The sequence below is a fragment of the Trachemys scripta genome, chromosome 4 (assembly GCF_013100865.1).
Source record: "Trachemys scripta elegans isolate TJP31775 chromosome 4, CAS_Tse_1.0, whole genome shotgun sequence".
NCBI lineage: Eukaryota > Metazoa > Chordata > Testudines > Emydidae > Trachemys > Trachemys scripta.
The window spans coordinates 119,345,535-119,364,145 of NC_048301.1; positions in this window are offsets into that span (position 1 = coordinate 119,345,535).

Below are 18,611 nucleotides of genomic sequence, written 5' to 3' on the forward strand. Positions count from 1 at the left end.
ATTCCCAGACACGTTAACAGACTTTTCCAGTAGCTGTACTGGCCGCGAATGCATCCCAACTCCTCAGGGCAAATTAATCATTAAAAAACGCTTGCTTTTAAACCATGTTTTATATTTTAAAAGGTAAGCTCACCTGAGGTCCCTTCCATGGGGTCATAGTCTTGGGTACTGGCTTGGGAGGGTACTTCAGTCAGGCTGAGAACAAGATCCTGGCTGTTGGGGAGAACGGAATGCTGTGTGCTCTCCGCAAGCTCCTCCTCCTCTTCCCCGTCCGCAGAATCCTCAGGTGTAGCTGATGAGATTACCCCCACCTCGGAATCCACGGTCAAAGATGGGGTAGTGGTGGCGGCCCCCCCTAGAATTGCATGCAGCTCAGCGTAGAAGCGGCATGTCTGCAGCTCTGACCCAGAGTGACCGTTTGCCTCCTTTGTTTTCTGACAGGCTTGTCTGAGCTCCTTGACTTTCACGCGGCACTGCTCTGAGTCCCTATTGTGGCCTCTCTCCATCATGCCCTTGGAGATTTTTTCAAAAGTTTTGGCATTTCGTCTTTTCAAATGAAGTTCTGCTAGCACTGAATCCTCTCCCCGTATAGCGATCAGATCCAGTACCTCCCGTACGGTCCATGCTGGTGCTCTTTTTCAATTATCGGCCTGCATGGTTACCTGTGCTGATGAGTTCTCTGTGGTCACCTGTGCTCTCCTGTGCTGGGCAAACAGGAAATGAAATTCAAATGTTCGCGGGGCTTTTCCTGTCTACCTGGCCAGTGCATCCGAGTTCAGATTGCTGTGCAGAGCGGTCACAATGGTGCACTGTGGGATAGCTCCCGGAGGCCAATACCATCAAATTGCAGCCACACTAACCCTAATTCGTAATGACTCTGCTCATCGGGGAGGAGTACAGAAATTGATTTTAAGAGCCCTTTATTTTCAAAGAAATGGCTTCGTAGTGCGGACAGGTGCAGGGTTAATTCGATTTAATGCTGCTAAATTCGAATTAAACTCATAGTGTAGACCAGGCCATTGATTTCCGAATGGGAAGCCCCCACAGTCACAAAGCATCAGATTGCCACAAATCCAGGGTGTGAAATATAATGGCAATGACCAAAGCTGCTGCTGCTATGCACGTTCACTGTGCAAGATACAGGGTTTTAAGATCATCTTACAAGCAATACAAAGACACACACACACACCGTTCTTTCTCGACATTTACATTAAAATCCAGTTTAATCACTCCTGTTAAGTGTGGAGTAAACCACGCACTCAATGTTCAATTATTCAACAACTGAGAGAAATAATGATAAATATTTAAAGCAGTTGGAGCCATGGGGCATTTGGGGGTGGGCGGGTAGAATTGAGTCTGTTTGTTTTTGCAACAATCACTTCCTTTCTCCTGGCCAGCCTCGCTCCCCAGACAACATTTCTAATTAAAAGAGCAATAGGAAAAGTCTCTGAAACCAGCCTCCCGTATTTAGAAAACACTCGCTTTTGCATAAAGAAACGGGGATGTAGCTGAAATGGGATAAGTCCTGGAAGATTACAGTGAGGACAATGGTTTTCATTCTGTAGGGATGCACATTGTATGTAAATATTTGCTGCATTTGAATGCTAAGGCTATGTCTACACTGGCAATTGAACGACAAAACGTTTGTCTTTCAGAGGTGTTAAAAAAAAAAACCAAAAGACAAAAGTTTTGCCGGTGACAAGTGTCAGTGTGAACAGCACATTGTCGGCAGAAGCACTCTCCTGCCAACAACGCAAACGCCACTCATTGGGGGTGGAAATTTTTCATCGGCAGGAGAGCCGACAAACAGCGGCTACACTGCACGACTTTGAGCGGCACAGCTGTCGTGCCAGAGCCCTGTTGCTAAAAGCTATAGTGTAGTGTAGACATAGCCTTAGAGGAGGACAAGCACCCAGGATTCCTGGGTGCTATTCATTGCTCTGCCACCAATCCACTATCCAGCCTCGTCAACCAGATCTGTGCATCATCAGATGTGTAAAGCTCAATGGATATTTCTAAAGCACTTTGAGAGTCTCCAATATGCCTTGCTAGAGATGTGTGAAGTATAAAGCACGCTATTCTCTGCCCATCTCCTGCCTCTGCAGTGTCCACCCTTCCAACTGGAGTATAAACGCGGCGCCATCTGGGGGTACTAAGCATAGCCTCAGACTCTGCAGTTGTATGGGGACGACTGCTACAGTGTTGGGGAACAGAATTGGTCCATCCTTGCTCCACACTACCATGATCTAAAAGGAATACTGGCTGGGGACAAGCCCGGATGCTGTTTTGCGAACGATTTGGTGTGTTGACTGGTTTAATATGTAGTACTAGGCCACACTGCTCATCCAGTTCCATTAAGAGAGGCTCTGAAACCATAATTTCCTATGATGGATACACCCTTGGGACAAAAAAGGCTTACTGAGAACCAAGGTTCACCCATACGGAATCATCTGCCTTTGGTACGGAGCAGGAACGAAACCCAGAACCCTTCTGACCCAAAAGAGATGGTTGATTTAGTTGGGGATTAGTCCTGCTGTGAGCAGGGGGTTGGACTAGATGACCTCCTGAGGTCCCTTCCAACCCTGATATTCTATGATTCCCTCTTCTTTGGTTTCATTTGTGTTATTTCTGAGGCTCATGCCTCAGAAGAAGCCTAAGTTAGTTTATAATGCTGCTGCCTTCCTGTGCTGCTGCAGTCACTGTGAGACTTTGACACACAGGTTGGTACTTAGCTGAGTCTGTCAGAAAGCCATGGATACAAAGAAATGGGGCGAAGCCACGGATCTAAGAGACACTGATGGAAGCATCAGAGAAGAAGACAATGCAATGTTAAAACCAGAAAGAGATTGGTGAAGCCAACGTGCAGTCAAACAGAGGGAATGCACGGAATCCCAACTGATTTGATTTCAGTCATTTTAACTCCTACAGTTATCCTGACAATCTAGATGGACGTGAGTTTGCTTAGTGAAGCAGAAATTTACAGGCTGGTGTCTCTATGAAGCCCAGAAGTGAACAAGTGCTGACCGTAACATATAAAGCAAAGAAATGATGCTCGCATTAGTTTGCACTTTCCCCAGTAACATATAACTCAGCCAAACAATCTTTGCAGGCTTTTCCAATTCCCTGCACAGGGTGAGAGAGTTCACCCACATGGTCAGTGATGGATGCTACTCTAAAAGGAAGAGCTGAGGTGCAAATATTGACATAGAGGGACTGCTTCTCTTCTGCGTCCATCTTGTCATTGTATATGGGGGTGAAATGCAACCTAAGCAGAACTGTCTGTTCGCGAACACCAAAGGTGTTTTATGCCCATTTTGAATGGGTGCAAATGACTGCATCACGCGCAAAGTGTTGCTCTGGTGAAAGAAAAGACCAGCTATTTGCTGGAATGTGCATGGAAAGTAGGCACCAGCTGCAGTCAGACACCAGGGGATATGAATCAGCTTTAAGAGGTGAAAATATGTACATTAAAGGGCATGACCCAAAGTGAGAGAGGGAGGCACAGAGCCAGCTCCTGGCTAACATCAAACTCACCATGCATTAGGAAGGAGTTATTTCTCCCTACGCTGTATCTGATTGTGCTTTCCAATTAAGAAGAGCATAATTTTTTTCCTGCTGATTAGTACTAGCCAGCCAGCATGCAAATGCCAGTGGGCCCACATTTCATCATTTCCCAATCTAATTACTGGTGAAGAAGGCTGCGGATGAGCAGCAGAATTGACTGCATTATTGACTGCCGCACTCTTTGCCTGCCATACGTACAGAACGAAGATTAGACATTAATCCTCTGGACACTGAAGGTCTCTTCCAGCTTGTCACCAAATCAAATATTGTTCCTATAACTTATTTAAGTTGGCGCTGGGTTGCAGCAGCAGCGAAGCAGCTGGCTGGAGAAGGGCTTTTGTTTCCTTTGCAGCTGAAGCTTGTTTCTATGCAGTGACCTTCCTATGAACAAATAAAGCTGGGAGCCAAAACAAGAGAGGCAAAAAAGGTTGTGGGGTGAATATGTACCGAGGGAGAGGCTTAAAATGAAGCCAGGTGATCCCGTGTGCAGCCTAATGAAACTGGCAATAAAGATCATAATTGTGAGCTCATTAATTGTGCAGGGCACTCTCTAAATTCTACCTCATCCTCTGGGGAAAGCAAATCAGACTGTCCCCATAGTACAGAATGGGGACACAGTGATCAACAGAGGCAGCCTCTAATTTGGGGCCTCTGCATTTCTGAGTGTCCAACTTGAAACGCCTTGTGCCTGATTTTCAGAGGCACAGTAAGCACCCGCAGAGTGCCAGAGACAAGACATTGAGATTGACACTTGTCCAGCTGGGAAACAGCAACGTGCGACCTATGCGTCCAGTCAAAATTAACCAACATAGGGCTGATCTACACTACCGCTAAAGTCAATGGAACTTACATCACTCGGGGGAGGGGTGGCTTTTTCACACCCCTGAGTGATGTAAGTTACATCGACCTAAGGGCTGTCCACACCCGCGCTGTCTCCTGACAACATAGCTTCCGCCTTTCGTGGAGGGGGAGTTATTGCGTCCATAAGAGAGCGCTCTCCCGTCAGCATTGCACGTCTTCACCAGACGCGCTACGGCTGTGCCAGTGTAGCGCTGCAGTGTAGACTTGCCCAGAATAGCTTGAGTTGTTAATCTCATCTGCGAACAGCTGGGGGCCCAGCCTCAGATCCAACATCAGTCAAAGAGATCCTTCAGCAAATGAATGGGGAAGAATAGTGGTGTGGTCCGGGACAATGCAACAGCAAAGGGAGAAGGCTGGACTCATGCACTAACGTATTTGTTATGCATTGCTTGCCCAGCTCCAATAAACGGCAGGAGAGGTGATGCTGTGGCAGCACGAGTCCACAGAGGAAGAAGGGATGCTCATAACTACTGGAGCCAGAGGTGTTAGGGTGAGATCTAGTACTGGGGGAGTGAGCCATCCATTCTCCCCGAATTGTTTCTTCGCCTTGTTTCTAGGTTGCAGGGCAATAAGGGAGAGAGAGAGCAGATTATTAATAGGCAGCATCTCTCAATACAACGTATCTACAGCCCGCATGTCCCCTTCCAGGACATTATTCCGAAGCTGTCCCTTCAACAAAGCTCAGACGGGACTTCGGCTCACGCAGGTGAGCCACCTGGCTTGTGTCAGTCCCCCCTGGCAATGGGCACAATGTCTATTGATTGAGTTTAAAGTAGAAGTAAATGTGTAAATGTAACTAGCACATTGAATCCACACTGAACCCACCTCTCCTCAGGGATTTCTGGCCATGCAGAACACCCGGGCATTCAAGTTACAGGTTAGATCTTGCTGACACTCTGAGGCAGGTGTGGTGGATTGTGGAGCTGGGAGAGGGCCACTGGTCAGGGAGCAAAGGCTGGGGATGGATGAAGCTGAAAGGTCAAACCCTGGGGCAGCCAACACATAGCTGGAGTTTGTTGCTTTTGACCATGAGGCTAAGCCAGAGGTAGGGGGTCAGAGCAGGCAGTGGGCTCCACCAGTTCATGCTTTCGGGAGCTTAGCCTCCCGCACCAGAGACTGTCAAAGGGTGACTGGGTCAGAGCATCTCAGCTCCTCCCGGTCTGGGGAGCCCCGAGGGGCCAGCGGCTGTTGCTGGCCCGCAGTCAGGCTGAGGAGAGGGGTGATGAAGGGAGCCCCATGCACTCATCCGTGCATGTGATTTTATGTAGGGCTTGTGAGCCATCAGGGAATCCTTGCTGCTGTTGTTACAACCAGGGCTGCTGAAGCCTTCGGAGCTTGGTGGGGGAGACCTGGAAGGAACGCCAGGCGCTCCCGGGTTGGGAATGAAGGGGCTTTTGTTTCAGTAGCTTATAAACAAAAGGGAAAGATCTTCCCCCTCTGCCTGGGAGATGGCGGGGCTGGGCGGGTGTGGGGAGGACACATTTCTAACACCCACAGGGGCCCGGAACACAGACAAGTTGCAGTTTGAAACTGGTGCCAATTCTAGTAGCAGGGCATGAAAGCCAGTCAGAGCAAAAGTTCCCAACTGCTCCCTGCTTGCACCCACAGAGGGAGTGAGCGTCTCCACTGAGGGAACGGCAGGGGCAGGGGCATGCTCAGCTTCCCGTCAGCCCCACTGAAGCTCAGGACTGGGTCTGTTTGCTACTGACATGAGAAAGGCAAAGAAAAGCTCAGTGCAGGGCCCGAAAAATGAATGTTCCAGGAGACAATCTGGACTTAGTGACAGATGGCCACTTACACCAAAAATCACACCACATTCAGGTTGCTTCCAGTCCCAAGAGACCAGTCACTTACCCAGATCAATTTGTCCCCTTGATCCGACACCAAAAACAACGCCTGTAGCCAATCCTGTAATAAACTCTCCAGAGGTTTATTAGTTAGGACAAAGGAATAAGAGTTATTGACAGGTTATTATTTACAGGAGATTGAAAGTCTGCAGGATAAGGGACTCCTCATCAATATTTAATTTAATGTACCCGTGCCAGGCCCAGATCCGGCATCTTGCACCCGCATGCTCTGTTCCTCAGGACAGGAAGAAGTGAGCTGAGCACAGGCAAAGGGTCCCTGGGGAAGGAGTGAGGTGCCCCAGAGCTGTTTGCCTCCTGTAAGGATTCGGCTAGCTGGGCCTCGTGTGCGAGAAAGGCAGATGACAGCCCGGCTCTGGAGAGGGGAAGGAGAGGTGGGCACGTGAGCCACTGGTGGGGAGCCCTCAGCCCTGGAAACTTGGGAGCCTGCCAGAGCCCCAGTTTGGGGCCGGCTGTTTGCTCTGGCTCTCCCTTGCTTTGGGCCTGCACCCACAGAGGACGTGTCCATGTTTGGGGTGAGATGGCAGAGCTTGGCTGGCTCTGATTCTGTACCCGCTGTTGGCAACAGTCGGGTGCACTGTATGTGGATAACAGTCTGACGATGGGACCTACTGATGTCCAGGTGACACACCAGGATGCCCTACCCTCTGGGCAGATGGAGCACAGTGTCTGCCCACTACCCCGAGCAAGGAGTTCCTTCCCCATGAACATGGACCCCCCAGCTCCATCAGAGCTCCATGCAGCCACGTCACCCTGACATCTAGTGGCTGAAAGTATCCATTGCTCAACATGTAGCCTGTTGGTTGGTTGTTTAAAAGCATTTTGCTGTCCTGAACAATCGTGGAAACACAATCGGCCGCTGCAAGACATTTAAATATTCCATGCATTGCACTAGGCCTTAAGCAGACAGCTCATAGCAATGAATGACCAGGAATAGGAATGTGTTTTGGATTTCTTGACATTACCTCACCCACCGTGTCTCGCCAGGAATAGGAAGTGCAGTTTCCCACATCTGCTGACTAATTTGCAGGGCTGGGGCTAATTTGGTTTTCCACTGGCATCTTGCAATGCCAGGGGCCAGATAACATGCTGGATGTCATGTGATGTGTCAGTTCCCCTGTGGAGCAAGACCGGTTACTGCGTTCCTTTAGACCCACAAACGCTGCCCGGAGGCAAAATACCTAGTGAAAAATTAAATGACAGTGAGAGCAGGATGGCAGTTCTGATGCCAGGCTCCTACGGCAGCCACAGATGGCATGAGTCCAGGCCCTCCCAGCATCGAGGATGCACTCGGCACTGCAAGCCCAAGAGCTATAAACCCCAACGGGTTTCCCAGCCCACCTCCAGGAAAGGAAGTGATGCTCAGAGTCCGCACGGCAGGATGCCTTAATCCCTTTTCAGAGGGAAAGGGCTCTTTGCGGTGGTATTGCTCTCTTCACATGCCCTCTGCCCTCTCTCCTGTGTGCTGCTACTGGGGCTAAGCATGGATTAACAGTGATCTTCCCTCTTGCTTGGGAGGATTAAGCGTCTCATCTGCCTGCAGTCATTATGCAGTCGGCTTACACTTTTCATTGTAAAAAAGATGCTTTTCTTTATGGAATGTCCCTTTTTCAGCCCTTTCCAGAGGGATCCGGCACTGGCTTTGGGATGGGACCGGCAGCTGTAGGGAACACTCTTTTCTTTCCCACCATTAGCACGTCTTGTGAAACAACACAGGGAGCTGCCTGCATAAGCTCATGCTGTTTTGATCTTATTAGCCCCCCATCTCTGCACTGTGCACTCCTGCCACTCCAGTTCCTTCTTCCACCTGCTTGAGGTCTCTACCAACCAGCACGCTAGTGGCTTGACCAGAGCTAGATGGGTGGGTAGTCGTCCTGTTTCAAAGACTATGAGCTATGCAGTAGTCAGCCTGAAAGACAGTGTGGGCTAGCAGTTACTGTGGGGGCCTGGGGCTCAAACGACCTGGGTTCTAGTCCCACCTCTGCCAGTGACTTGCTGCATGACCTTACTCAAGTCACTTAATATCTCGGTGCCTGACTTGGCCCAGCTGGGGATAAGAAGACTTGCCTTCCTTTCAAATCTATGGAGGAAAAGTGCTATAAACAGCAAAGTGTATTATTTATCATTGTCCTGGATTTGTTGTTATTGGTAGATGACCTAACGAGCACATGCATTCTGTACCTTGGAGTAACTCTACTCTTCCTATGTGACCTGAGCCAGCCCCCTGCTGTAAAAATGGGTCTTCTCACCCTGGGGCCGTGCTGGGAGCTGTGCATTCTAAAGGGCTGAACATCAGATGCCAGCCTCATGTCCAACAGCCCATCAATGTAGGTGAAAGGATTTTCCAGAACTCAGTTTCTTTCTTGAGGCTCAGCTGCTGACCCCCCCTACACAGAGCAGCAGCCCAAATCTGCGCCTCTGCCTGACTAATGCAGCCCCCTGACCTCGGATGGTATGTCTGCACCCCTCTGTGGAGAGGACAGGCTGTCAGAACAAGAGAAATATGCCTTAATGAGCAGAGGAGAAGGAGGAAGTGCAGCTGGAAGTTGGCAGGCATATTACTGACTGCACAATTAGCAATGAACAACTCCCTAATGATTGTTATAAAGTTTTAAACCAGCTAATGGGTCCTGGAAAGAAGAAGTTCATTGAAAGTACAAAGCATAAAAGAGCGAACACAAGCTGTGACATTTGAAATGAGAAAGCAGGAGCTAGTTTCTCTGAAAGTGATTATGGAATTATAGTACTGCAGTAGTTATCAGCTAGCGATGTGCTTGGAATGTAATGGTAGGACGCTGCTTTCGGCTTCATCCATGTGACACTGAAGAATGTGCATTTGTGTGGTCCTGGTGGCTGGGGAATCAGCCACCCAAGGCACAAGGGGAGACTTTCAAATCACCAATAGGAGTTTGACTTTCAATGGGAGCTGGGCTCTGACCTGTCTTTTCTGCAGTTAAAATGATAGCTTGCAATTTCAGCACAGGCCTCAATACACCCCAGTTGTGATCTATCTGTCTGCCACCTCACCTGGAGCCAATACAGATCAGCTCCATCCCAGGTAGTTGTAGGAAATGGTCAAACTTTTGCAGGCAAATTCAAATAAGTTGGACACTGAAGAGGTTTGACTTTTCCAGTCTCTCTGCTCCCACAATCTTGTCTCTCAGACCAGGGCACATGAAAGACAAAGTTCCCGACATATAGAATCCTGTTCACAGATGCCTGCCTGCAAGTTGGTGGCCGGACCAATCTGACAGTCGCCTGGCTGAGCTGTGTTCTGCAGACGGGCTCAGTCTTGGTTTGTAACTGGCCTCTATTCTTTCTGATTAGCATTAGCATGCTAGTGACAATCAGAGCTGTCAAGTATTCATCCCTAAACAAAAGAGCTGGTCACAAACACTCTGAGGAGGCGTTGCTTAGTCAGAATTTGCCAGCTCCATGAGAATTCAACATTCTGGGGAGAGAGTTTGATTTTGCTGAAGTTCCAGTGAAACTCAGGTAGGTTGCAAAACATGCCTGGCTTCCTTCCACCTGGCTCTTTGGCAGCCCACCTGCAGGGGGCTGGGGAGCCTGGGTGTGCGGTGTCCATGACTCGCTGGCAGCCCATTAGGCAGACTTCTCCAGGGCAAAGGCTCCATTCCCTTCCAGGGAGAATTTTGAAATTTGGGGGTCTCATTCCTAATCGGAATAAAACCGGATTTCAAAATATTGAAACCCCCAGTGAAACTGAATTGCCTTTCTCCATCTAGCTGTACATACCTTTTCCCCCTTCTTTGGAGTCTTGAAGCCATGGTTTTGGGAACCGTAAAGAGAAGAAATGAGCAATGCACATGAAATCTTGGGGCTCGGGCTTGTTTCTTTTTGGCACATGGGATCATGCACAGACACTGCTTCATCCAAACACTCTGCCTTGTGCAGGAATCCACTGATTTCCTCTCCATCCAGAAATTTGGAGAGACCCCTTGTGTTACCCAGATTGGCAGCGGGTGTCACATTGGCCCATAAATGTTCCTTGGAGTTTATAATTTCTGCCACTTCCCATCACATAAAGGCACCTTGTAGGTTGTCAAGTCATATCATGGCATGTCACGTCGGTGAGGGTAGCTTCTTGACCTTTAATTTGCATTCTTCACTTTTGTATGTGGGAATGGGAACGCACGTCCACCAAGTCTTTCCCGCTCCAGTCTGAGGAAATAATAGGCTCTGAATTAACCAAGAGTTTCTATTATTCATCAACCAAAAAGTTATGTTCTGATGACTGGGCCTCCTCAACTTGAACCCCAAAAGTCAGTGGACCAGATCCCAGGCTCTGGCTGAATCCAGGGAGCTTAATCCATGAAAATCCCTGCCACCAAAATTGCCTTCCTCTCCTGCTGCTTCAGCCTTCGGAGGACTCAGACATTCCCACTGAAATCAATGGGGAAACTCCCACTGACCTGGGGAGGGCAGATTTTGGCCAGCAGTGAGTGGGCACTTTTAGAAAGGCCACCTTCAGTGTGTCTGCCCCACAATGGCTGGTGACAGACGGTACAGAGCCTTGTCTCCCACTTCTGAGAGTCCTTTGCAGTCCTCTTCTGTTCTCCCATGTTCCATTCAAGTGTCTCCATCTGGCAGCTCCCCTTCAGTGCTCCCTGCGCCTCTGGCCTTGAGTCCCTTCCTCCCCGCAAGCTCCTCTTCTCTCCAACCTATGTTGCGCTCTCTGGGCCGCAGACCTTCATCCTGCACCCTGTGTCTCTGTTGGTCTTTGCCAGGCATTCTCCTTCTTCACCTCCAAATCATTTATAAAAATCCATCCATTCGCAGCTGTCTGCAAGCACATCCTGCCGTCACATACACCAGTGTGAATCTGGAGTGACTCCACTAAAGGCACTGGGGGTTCAGAATTCCACGGGGATAAATCAGGGCAGAGCTGTCCATAATGTCCCAGTGCTATTCCTTGTCCATTATTGGTACTGAGCCTAGATGGGCCCCGAGCAAGCTCCCTGTGGCTGGGTTTTCTTTTGATTCTCTGGGTTTTGTTTTGAACAGCTGTGAAGCACCCTCATCTTTCTAGAACTGAAGTTCCCAAACATTGTTACCCAAGGACCCCTTTGGCCTCTGACTAGATGTCCCAGACCCCTTTCATTCCAGTATTACTGGAACGACGTCGCCAGTGTGGGAATGCCAACCTAGCACAGCCTCTCACACACCGTATATGCTGTGTGGAGGATGCCATGTTCTCAAAATGGCATCCTCCATGCAGCAAAAGTGCCAGAACACCGTTCTGGGGCATTCCAGCCCTAGCTCCAGGGACAGCCCTCCGCATAACCCATGGCAGACCCCCACAGAACTCCACTTTGGGAACCACTGTTCTAGACTATATACTCCAGCGCAGCCACTATTCACTGGGCTTGATGCCGGAATTGTGTGAAAGTCTCAGGCCTGGTTATTCAGGAGGTCAGACTAGATAACCACAATGGTCCCTTCTGGCCTTGAAACTACAGCTCTGTCAACCATGAACCATCTGCAGTGCCACATCACCAACAGATTATTACACCTTGCCAATCTCTCGTCTTGTACAGCACAGAGCATGGCTGACCATAGCAATGCCTGAGAGAGTTGCACTTTAGAAAAGACAGGCACCTCCTGGGGCGAGGGGAAATCAATAATGGAACTAGATGTGTTAATCCTGCAGGAGGTACCGGGAGAGGGAACAAGGCTGAAACTCTCATTAGATTCATTTGCTGTGGCATTTTAAATAAGGACGGACAAATGTGAGAATAATAGGGATGTGTGCGGACTATTCATTCCCCTCAGCAGATATGAAGGGCAGGGTGGCTGAGGAGGACTCACTAGTAAAAGAGTTGCCATTCTCCTGAATGAAATCCTTCCTTCTATCAGCCAGAGAAAACACCAAAGAGGAAGGCCTGGCACCAGGCTCTGATTGTCCATCAGGCAGCCTGGTGTTGAGAGCAGCCTTCACGAGTGAGAGCTTTGACAAGTGCCGCAATCGCCATGACTCTAATCAATTAACCAAACTGGGGTGTACTAATAAGGCACAGACGCACAGGCCTTTGTTTAGCTTAAGGGCCCATCACCCTGTCACGTGCCCATTTAGACCAGGGCTGAATTCTGCTCTACTTGGATTTTGGTGTGTATGTTGGTTTAATCTTCATACTGTGAAACCTTGTTTAAGAGAGACCAGGTGGGTGAGGTAATATCTTTCACTGGACATCACTGACCTTATCTTTCTCGTATCCTGGGACCGACACAGCTACAACTACACTGCACACAAACCTTTCTTTGACTATTTCATAGTGTACCCGCCAATAAATGCCTCTAATAAAGCCACTCATCACAGTGCTATCTGTGCTTCCAACAAATGGAAGACCACCCTGTCCTGTGCTGCTAACGTTTATCGCTCTTTTTTTCATTACACGTGACTTTCATTTCGTGTGCTGCGGACTCTGCAATGGCACCACTCCAATTTAATTCAGTAAATAAATTAAGAAATGATTAATCGCAGAAGCACTGCCTCTCAAACATAAGACTTTCTGTAACACTTTTCACTGTAGCCTGTACTATGAGAACTGCCCTAATCTGTGTACGTGCCCCTGTCTAGTCTGGTTAGCCTTTGCCATTGGGTCAGTTAAACCATCTGATCATCTTTATGCCATCTGATGGCATTTGACCATCTTTACCTGCTGCACAACTAGAGTTTCCCTCAAGAACAGTAACAGCAGCAATGTGATGGGCTGGTGAAAAATGTAGGTCCCTTTTCCGCCTTACCTCAGATTTGTTGTGAAAATAAAAGGCACTTTCCATACCCAGAAAACAATCATTTTACAGTGAAATTTCTCTCAATATGGCAGATTCCCAGCCGTGGTAAGTTCACAGTTTGGGCAGCGCTCTCATGATTAGAGTTAAGCAAATACAACACAAAAGGGTTTGTTGAACATTCATTCAAATAAAAACCAGCCCCTTTTATTTGTTCTCTTTGGGTAATTTTTAGTTCACAAGGATGTTGCAGAGACCTCATGCATCTTCATGCCTTAAGCATTTGCACACCACCATTGAAGCTCCGATTTCCCCACCATCTTTTTAAAAAAGTTTCACTCCTCCAGTCAGGGACAGAAACAATACCATGTGACTGATGTAGCAAGTCACACAGCATGAATCCAACGCTTGTGATACATCCACAACACCTTTACCAAGAGCCAACCTAAAACATCTCCTGATGTCACCCTTGTTCTTAGGGCTTATCCTGACTACCAAGGATGAAGGAAACCCATTCTACTGTGCCAGACAGAGTGACTGAGCTTAGAACCTTTGCCACAGCCTTCCTGTGGGTGCAGCTCATTTGCCTGAACCGTGGCCCTGGGCAAAATTCTGATAGTGAGACCCCAGAGGAGGTGGAAGATGTCTCCTTTGAGGATTTGCTACTCAAGCTGAGTTTGCTGAAGTCCACAGAACTCAGCCTGACTTACAGCGAAGCAAGGTTGGTTTATGCTATTGGCCATAAACCACACAAAGCAGGGAGCTGAACCTTTCAATCCCAAACCAAAAACTTTGTGATTTTGAGCTGATTTCCCCCTGGAGATTTTTCTCTCCGGAGCGCATGCACACACTGGAGTCCCTCGCAGCTTGAAATGGTTTGAAGCCCTCCCGCTATAAAGATCAGTGGCCCATCAACACTGGTGTCCCACCTTCTGTCCGATCAGATTGGATCAGCCAGGTATAAAGTCCTGTGATACAGAGAGCTCTGTTATAGCAGAGGGCCTGTGGTGCTCTCTGTTTAAAGTGGACTGTTCTTAGTGGATGTAAGTAGTTAATAGATAGGGTGCGAGTCAGTGGCACTCAGGAAGATGTAACATGATTCCTGGGTTTTGTAAAGCCAGTAACACTTTCTGTTGTAGTGCACTGCGAATGGCTTCCCCTGGGCAGGTCTTTACAGCAGCTCTTCACACTGGTCACCAGTAGCAGCCAGTGTCTGATGTTTTAGGAACAACACGCTCTGTCCTTTGCAATGCATCTAGAGATGTGGAGGGGAGAGAGATTAGGAAGGTCTTCCTACCCCCGCACAGTGATCGGTTTACACCCTGAAACATGAGATTTGCTACCCTTACCGTTATCTGAAACCACCTCGCTATCAGTGCTAGTAGTGGTATCGATATTATCCATCCCTCTGTAAACCCTAACCCCCGTCTTGACTGGGATGGGGCCCCTGTACCTGCCGCTGTCTTTTTTTGTTCTGACATAGTGATGAATATTCAGTGACAAGCCATGTCAGGTTACCTCTTCTTCCCAGCACGTCAGCTCTCTTGATTCCATTAGTCACTTTGTATTATTTACCAGGAGAGGAAGCTGGGAATGCCGGCTGCCTGCAGGTTTGCTTTGCCCCTTGCATTCCCTGCCTGCACAGGTAGCCCCGAAGTCCCTCTCCCGGGGATCATTTGGCAGAAGAGTCATTTACTTAATTCTCCCCCACCCTTCAAATAAAGATTCTTAATCTGCCCAGTTAGGAATCAAAACAGCCACTGCTTCCCCACTTCCTGCACAGACCCGGGGAGGAGGAGGGGGGTGTCTCTCCCCAGCTCCCAGCAAAGTTCTAATAGCACATGCTGTCACAAGGCCTCCTATTGCCAGAGCTTGTTTCCAAGTACGCTACCACATGTCGTTGTCAGTAACTAAACTTGAACAGCAATCGTTCCAAACAATCAGAACACACTTAGGTGCAATGCCCTTTGGTTTGGGTTTTGTACGTTTCTCGGTTCCCCAGTAAAGTGCTAAACTCTTCCTGAGAATGCCCGTGCTGGCTGAGTTACCCATACAGGGGAGTTTTGTCTGTCTGAGGAGCTGTGGCTGGGAGTTTTGAAGGAGCATGAATTCCAGTGGGAGTTGAGCAATCCCAGTCACGGAACAGAGGCAGATGCTGGAACCCTCAGAATGTAACCCTCTGAACAGGGGCTTAATAGAAAAACACATTTTCTTGCAAAAAGTCAGGGGCTTTCTTTTGTGTGCGTGTGACTTTTATAAAAAAAAAATAGTAAAGAAAAAGCTTTCCTCCATTTAACTGTGATCAAACAAAAAGGGCCTTCTGAAAATGATTCAGGGGACGATTTGGAATAACTCTGTTAGCACCTAATTATTTCTGCTATTGACCCAGGATTCTCAGCTTGTTCACTGGTTTGGTGCAGTACGTGCTTTCTCCTTGAATATGTTGTTTTCAAGAAGCCACGAAATCCCACATCATTACAAACCCTTGCCATCCACACCTAGCCACATAACAAGTCTCCTCCACTCTAAGCCTTTCTCGGGGTCATAATGAATCTGGGGGAGCATTTCTTAGTCTCGAGGATCGGTTCAATGGATCTCTGCCTCCAACGATGCTGGGAGAGGCCAAATCCACAGCTCAGTCCTTGGCACGTTAGAAAACAGACTTTCAAGACAGAGGGCACCAATTGATTCAGGAGGACTGTGAGAGATCAGGTGCAGGGTGGGAACATGGAGGTAAAGTCAGTCTAGGGTGACCAGATGAGATGAAGAAAATATCGGGACACCGAAGGGCAAAAAAAAAAAAAGCCGAGTGCTGCCGGCCGAGCAAAGGACGATAAGGAAAGTGGTGTTTTCTGGTGATTAGAGCAGGAGACTGGGACTAGGACATCTGTGTTCTAAGATCTACTTCGCATTGTGCCACCTAGGGCAAGTCACTTAATTTCTCTTTGACTCACTTCCCCAGCAGTAAAATAACAGGTATTAATGTTATTTACCCACCTCACAGGGATGTTGTGAAACTTGAAAATGTTTGCAAATGCTTTAAGGCCTCATAGGTGTCTAATGCCTTTATAATTCCATTGTTATTACATGCAGTTATAAGGTGCTCATCACTGAAGTATTTTGATGCACTTGACATAGCATTCACCCTCCTCATCACTTGTAGAAGTAGCAAATAGGCACTTTCCTCTCCCCCCAGATTCCTCAGAGATGGGTGCATTAAAGGTGCATGAGAAACAGATACTTGTAATACATAATAGATGCTTGTGTTTAAGTGCTGTCATGTCACCCCACTTTTTTGTGAGTCCTTTTGTCCTTTCTAGTGTGTATGGTGCAGAATTGTCACCAACAGCTGCTGCTTCAGATCAGGGAAGAGACACAGGGGGAGAAAATTTTCTTCATAGCTGGGATCAAGTAGTTTGGAGTAAGCAAAGTGGCACTCGCCATAGGCCAAGAGTCATCAGAAGGATTTCAGGGAGAGAAGCAATAATATTTATGGTATTAAACAAACCAGGGATTACAGCTAGTGGTGAAGGTAGCAAAAAAGAAGATCAATATAATAGTTAATGGATACAGAAGGGCAATTTAATTGGGTGTTGTGTTTGATAAATTATTTGCGAAGTTAAACACACCATGAAAGTAGCACGGGCCTGCCTTCTGAGGAGTTAAATGAGTCAGCCAGCATAAATTGAGCCCAAATGATTAATGTTTATAAGTGCCTTTGTTTGCTAAGCTGACAAGTCACCAGGAGTAAAAACAAAGCTGGGATATTTTTAATTGAGTTTTACTTACGTTTCCCCATTTTGAGCTGGTTGTGGGAGCAGGTCTTTATTTGGGGAGGGGGAAGTGAGTTTCTTCCTAGTATGTGGGGCTTGAATTGTGGGCATTAGTTGACATTGCACAGCTCACCCCCTGACTCCATCTCCCCAGTGGCTAGGGGAGACACTTCTCACTTTGCTTAGCCAGGGCAGTGTGGAGGGGGAAGGAGCCCTTTTTACAAGGAGCAGCAGACTGACATGTGCTGGGCATTGCTGAGACACCCCTGCTGGGAGAAGAGAGAGTTTGTGACATTGGCAGTATGATGAGGACACCAAGGTCTGTGTCTCTCTAAGTAGTGGACAAATGTCACCAGGACCAAGACTGTCATGGGAAAACTGGGAACTTTTTTTTGCAGTGTGATGATACAGTGCACCAGGATCCGTATTTAACATGCTATTGGGATATACAATAACTAGGGAGGGGAGGCACAGGATGCATTGGCCCTCATATTCTTGCCGGGCAACACATGCCTTAGATTTTGCAAGGGTATTTAAGAGAGAGTTAACACTAGTCTGTTCATCCTTTATGCCACAGTGCAAAGAAGGTGACAATCCCTAGCACAGGGCCTTGTGGATAAAGGCACTCCAGGTGGGGAACTAGCAGGCTGCTATAATGGGCAACTGGTTGAATATAAATAAGGTTGTGTCTCATCGCCTGGCGGTATTTGTGAGGATGTCGCACTGTGCAGACCTAGGAAATCAGGCAAATAATTTCAAGTGCCTAACTTCATTTTGAAACTCCCCAGAATTTCTTTCAGGAAAAGACAACTGTACAGTGAGCAGCCGAATCCAGGTTAGACAGGGACTGTAGGAGCAGAGGAGGGAGCACTACCAGCCGTATGTACTCACCACACTGATCAGCTCATGCCGGTATCTCTGCGTATGCCTACACTGCCATTAAACACCCACGGCTGGCCTATGTCCACTTGCTTGGGCTCGGGCTGCAGGGCTGTAAAATTGCTGTGAACATGTTCAGGCTCAGGCTGGAGCCTGGGCTCCGGGACCCTCCCCCTACGGGGTCCCAGAGCTTAGTTTCCGGCTTGAGCCTGAACTACAGCAATTTTACAACCCCGCAGCCTGAGCCAGCAGCTCCAGGCCAGCCACAGGTGCTTAATGGCAGTGTAGACCTACCCCTTGTGTCCCTTGTGCTCTAGCCATGGTGCTGAAAGTGACTGAGGCTTCGATACTCCAGTCCCAGGCAATCATGCTGACGGTTCACCTCATCATTAGGTACGAAATAAGTTGGGTCCTTTTACCCCATTTGTCTGTTTTTAAACACATCAAGGACACAGAACCCATCCAGATGCTCTAGACTCATAGACTCATAGACTTTGAGGTCAGAAGGGACCATTATGATCATCTGGTCTGACCCCCTGCATGCTGCAGGCCATAAAACCGTCCCTACCCCTTCCCTGGACTCTGCTGTTGAAGTCCCCAATCCTGTTTTTAGTGACTTCAATCGGCAGAGACCCTCCTGCTAGAGATCCCTGCCCCATGCTGCGGAGGAAGGCGAAAAACCTCCAGAGGCTCAGCCAATCTGCCCTGGAGGAAAATTCCTTCCCGACCCCAAATATGGCGATCAGTAAGACCCCGAGCATATAGGCAAGAGTCTCCAGCCTGACCCCTGTTAGCCATTATACTATTTACCTACCATTGCTTGGTTTTCCTTGACTACTCTAGGCGCCCTGAGAAACGAGTAAGAACACAGACCAAAGTATCACTCCTGGGAGTTGAGACACCTAATTCCAGAGGT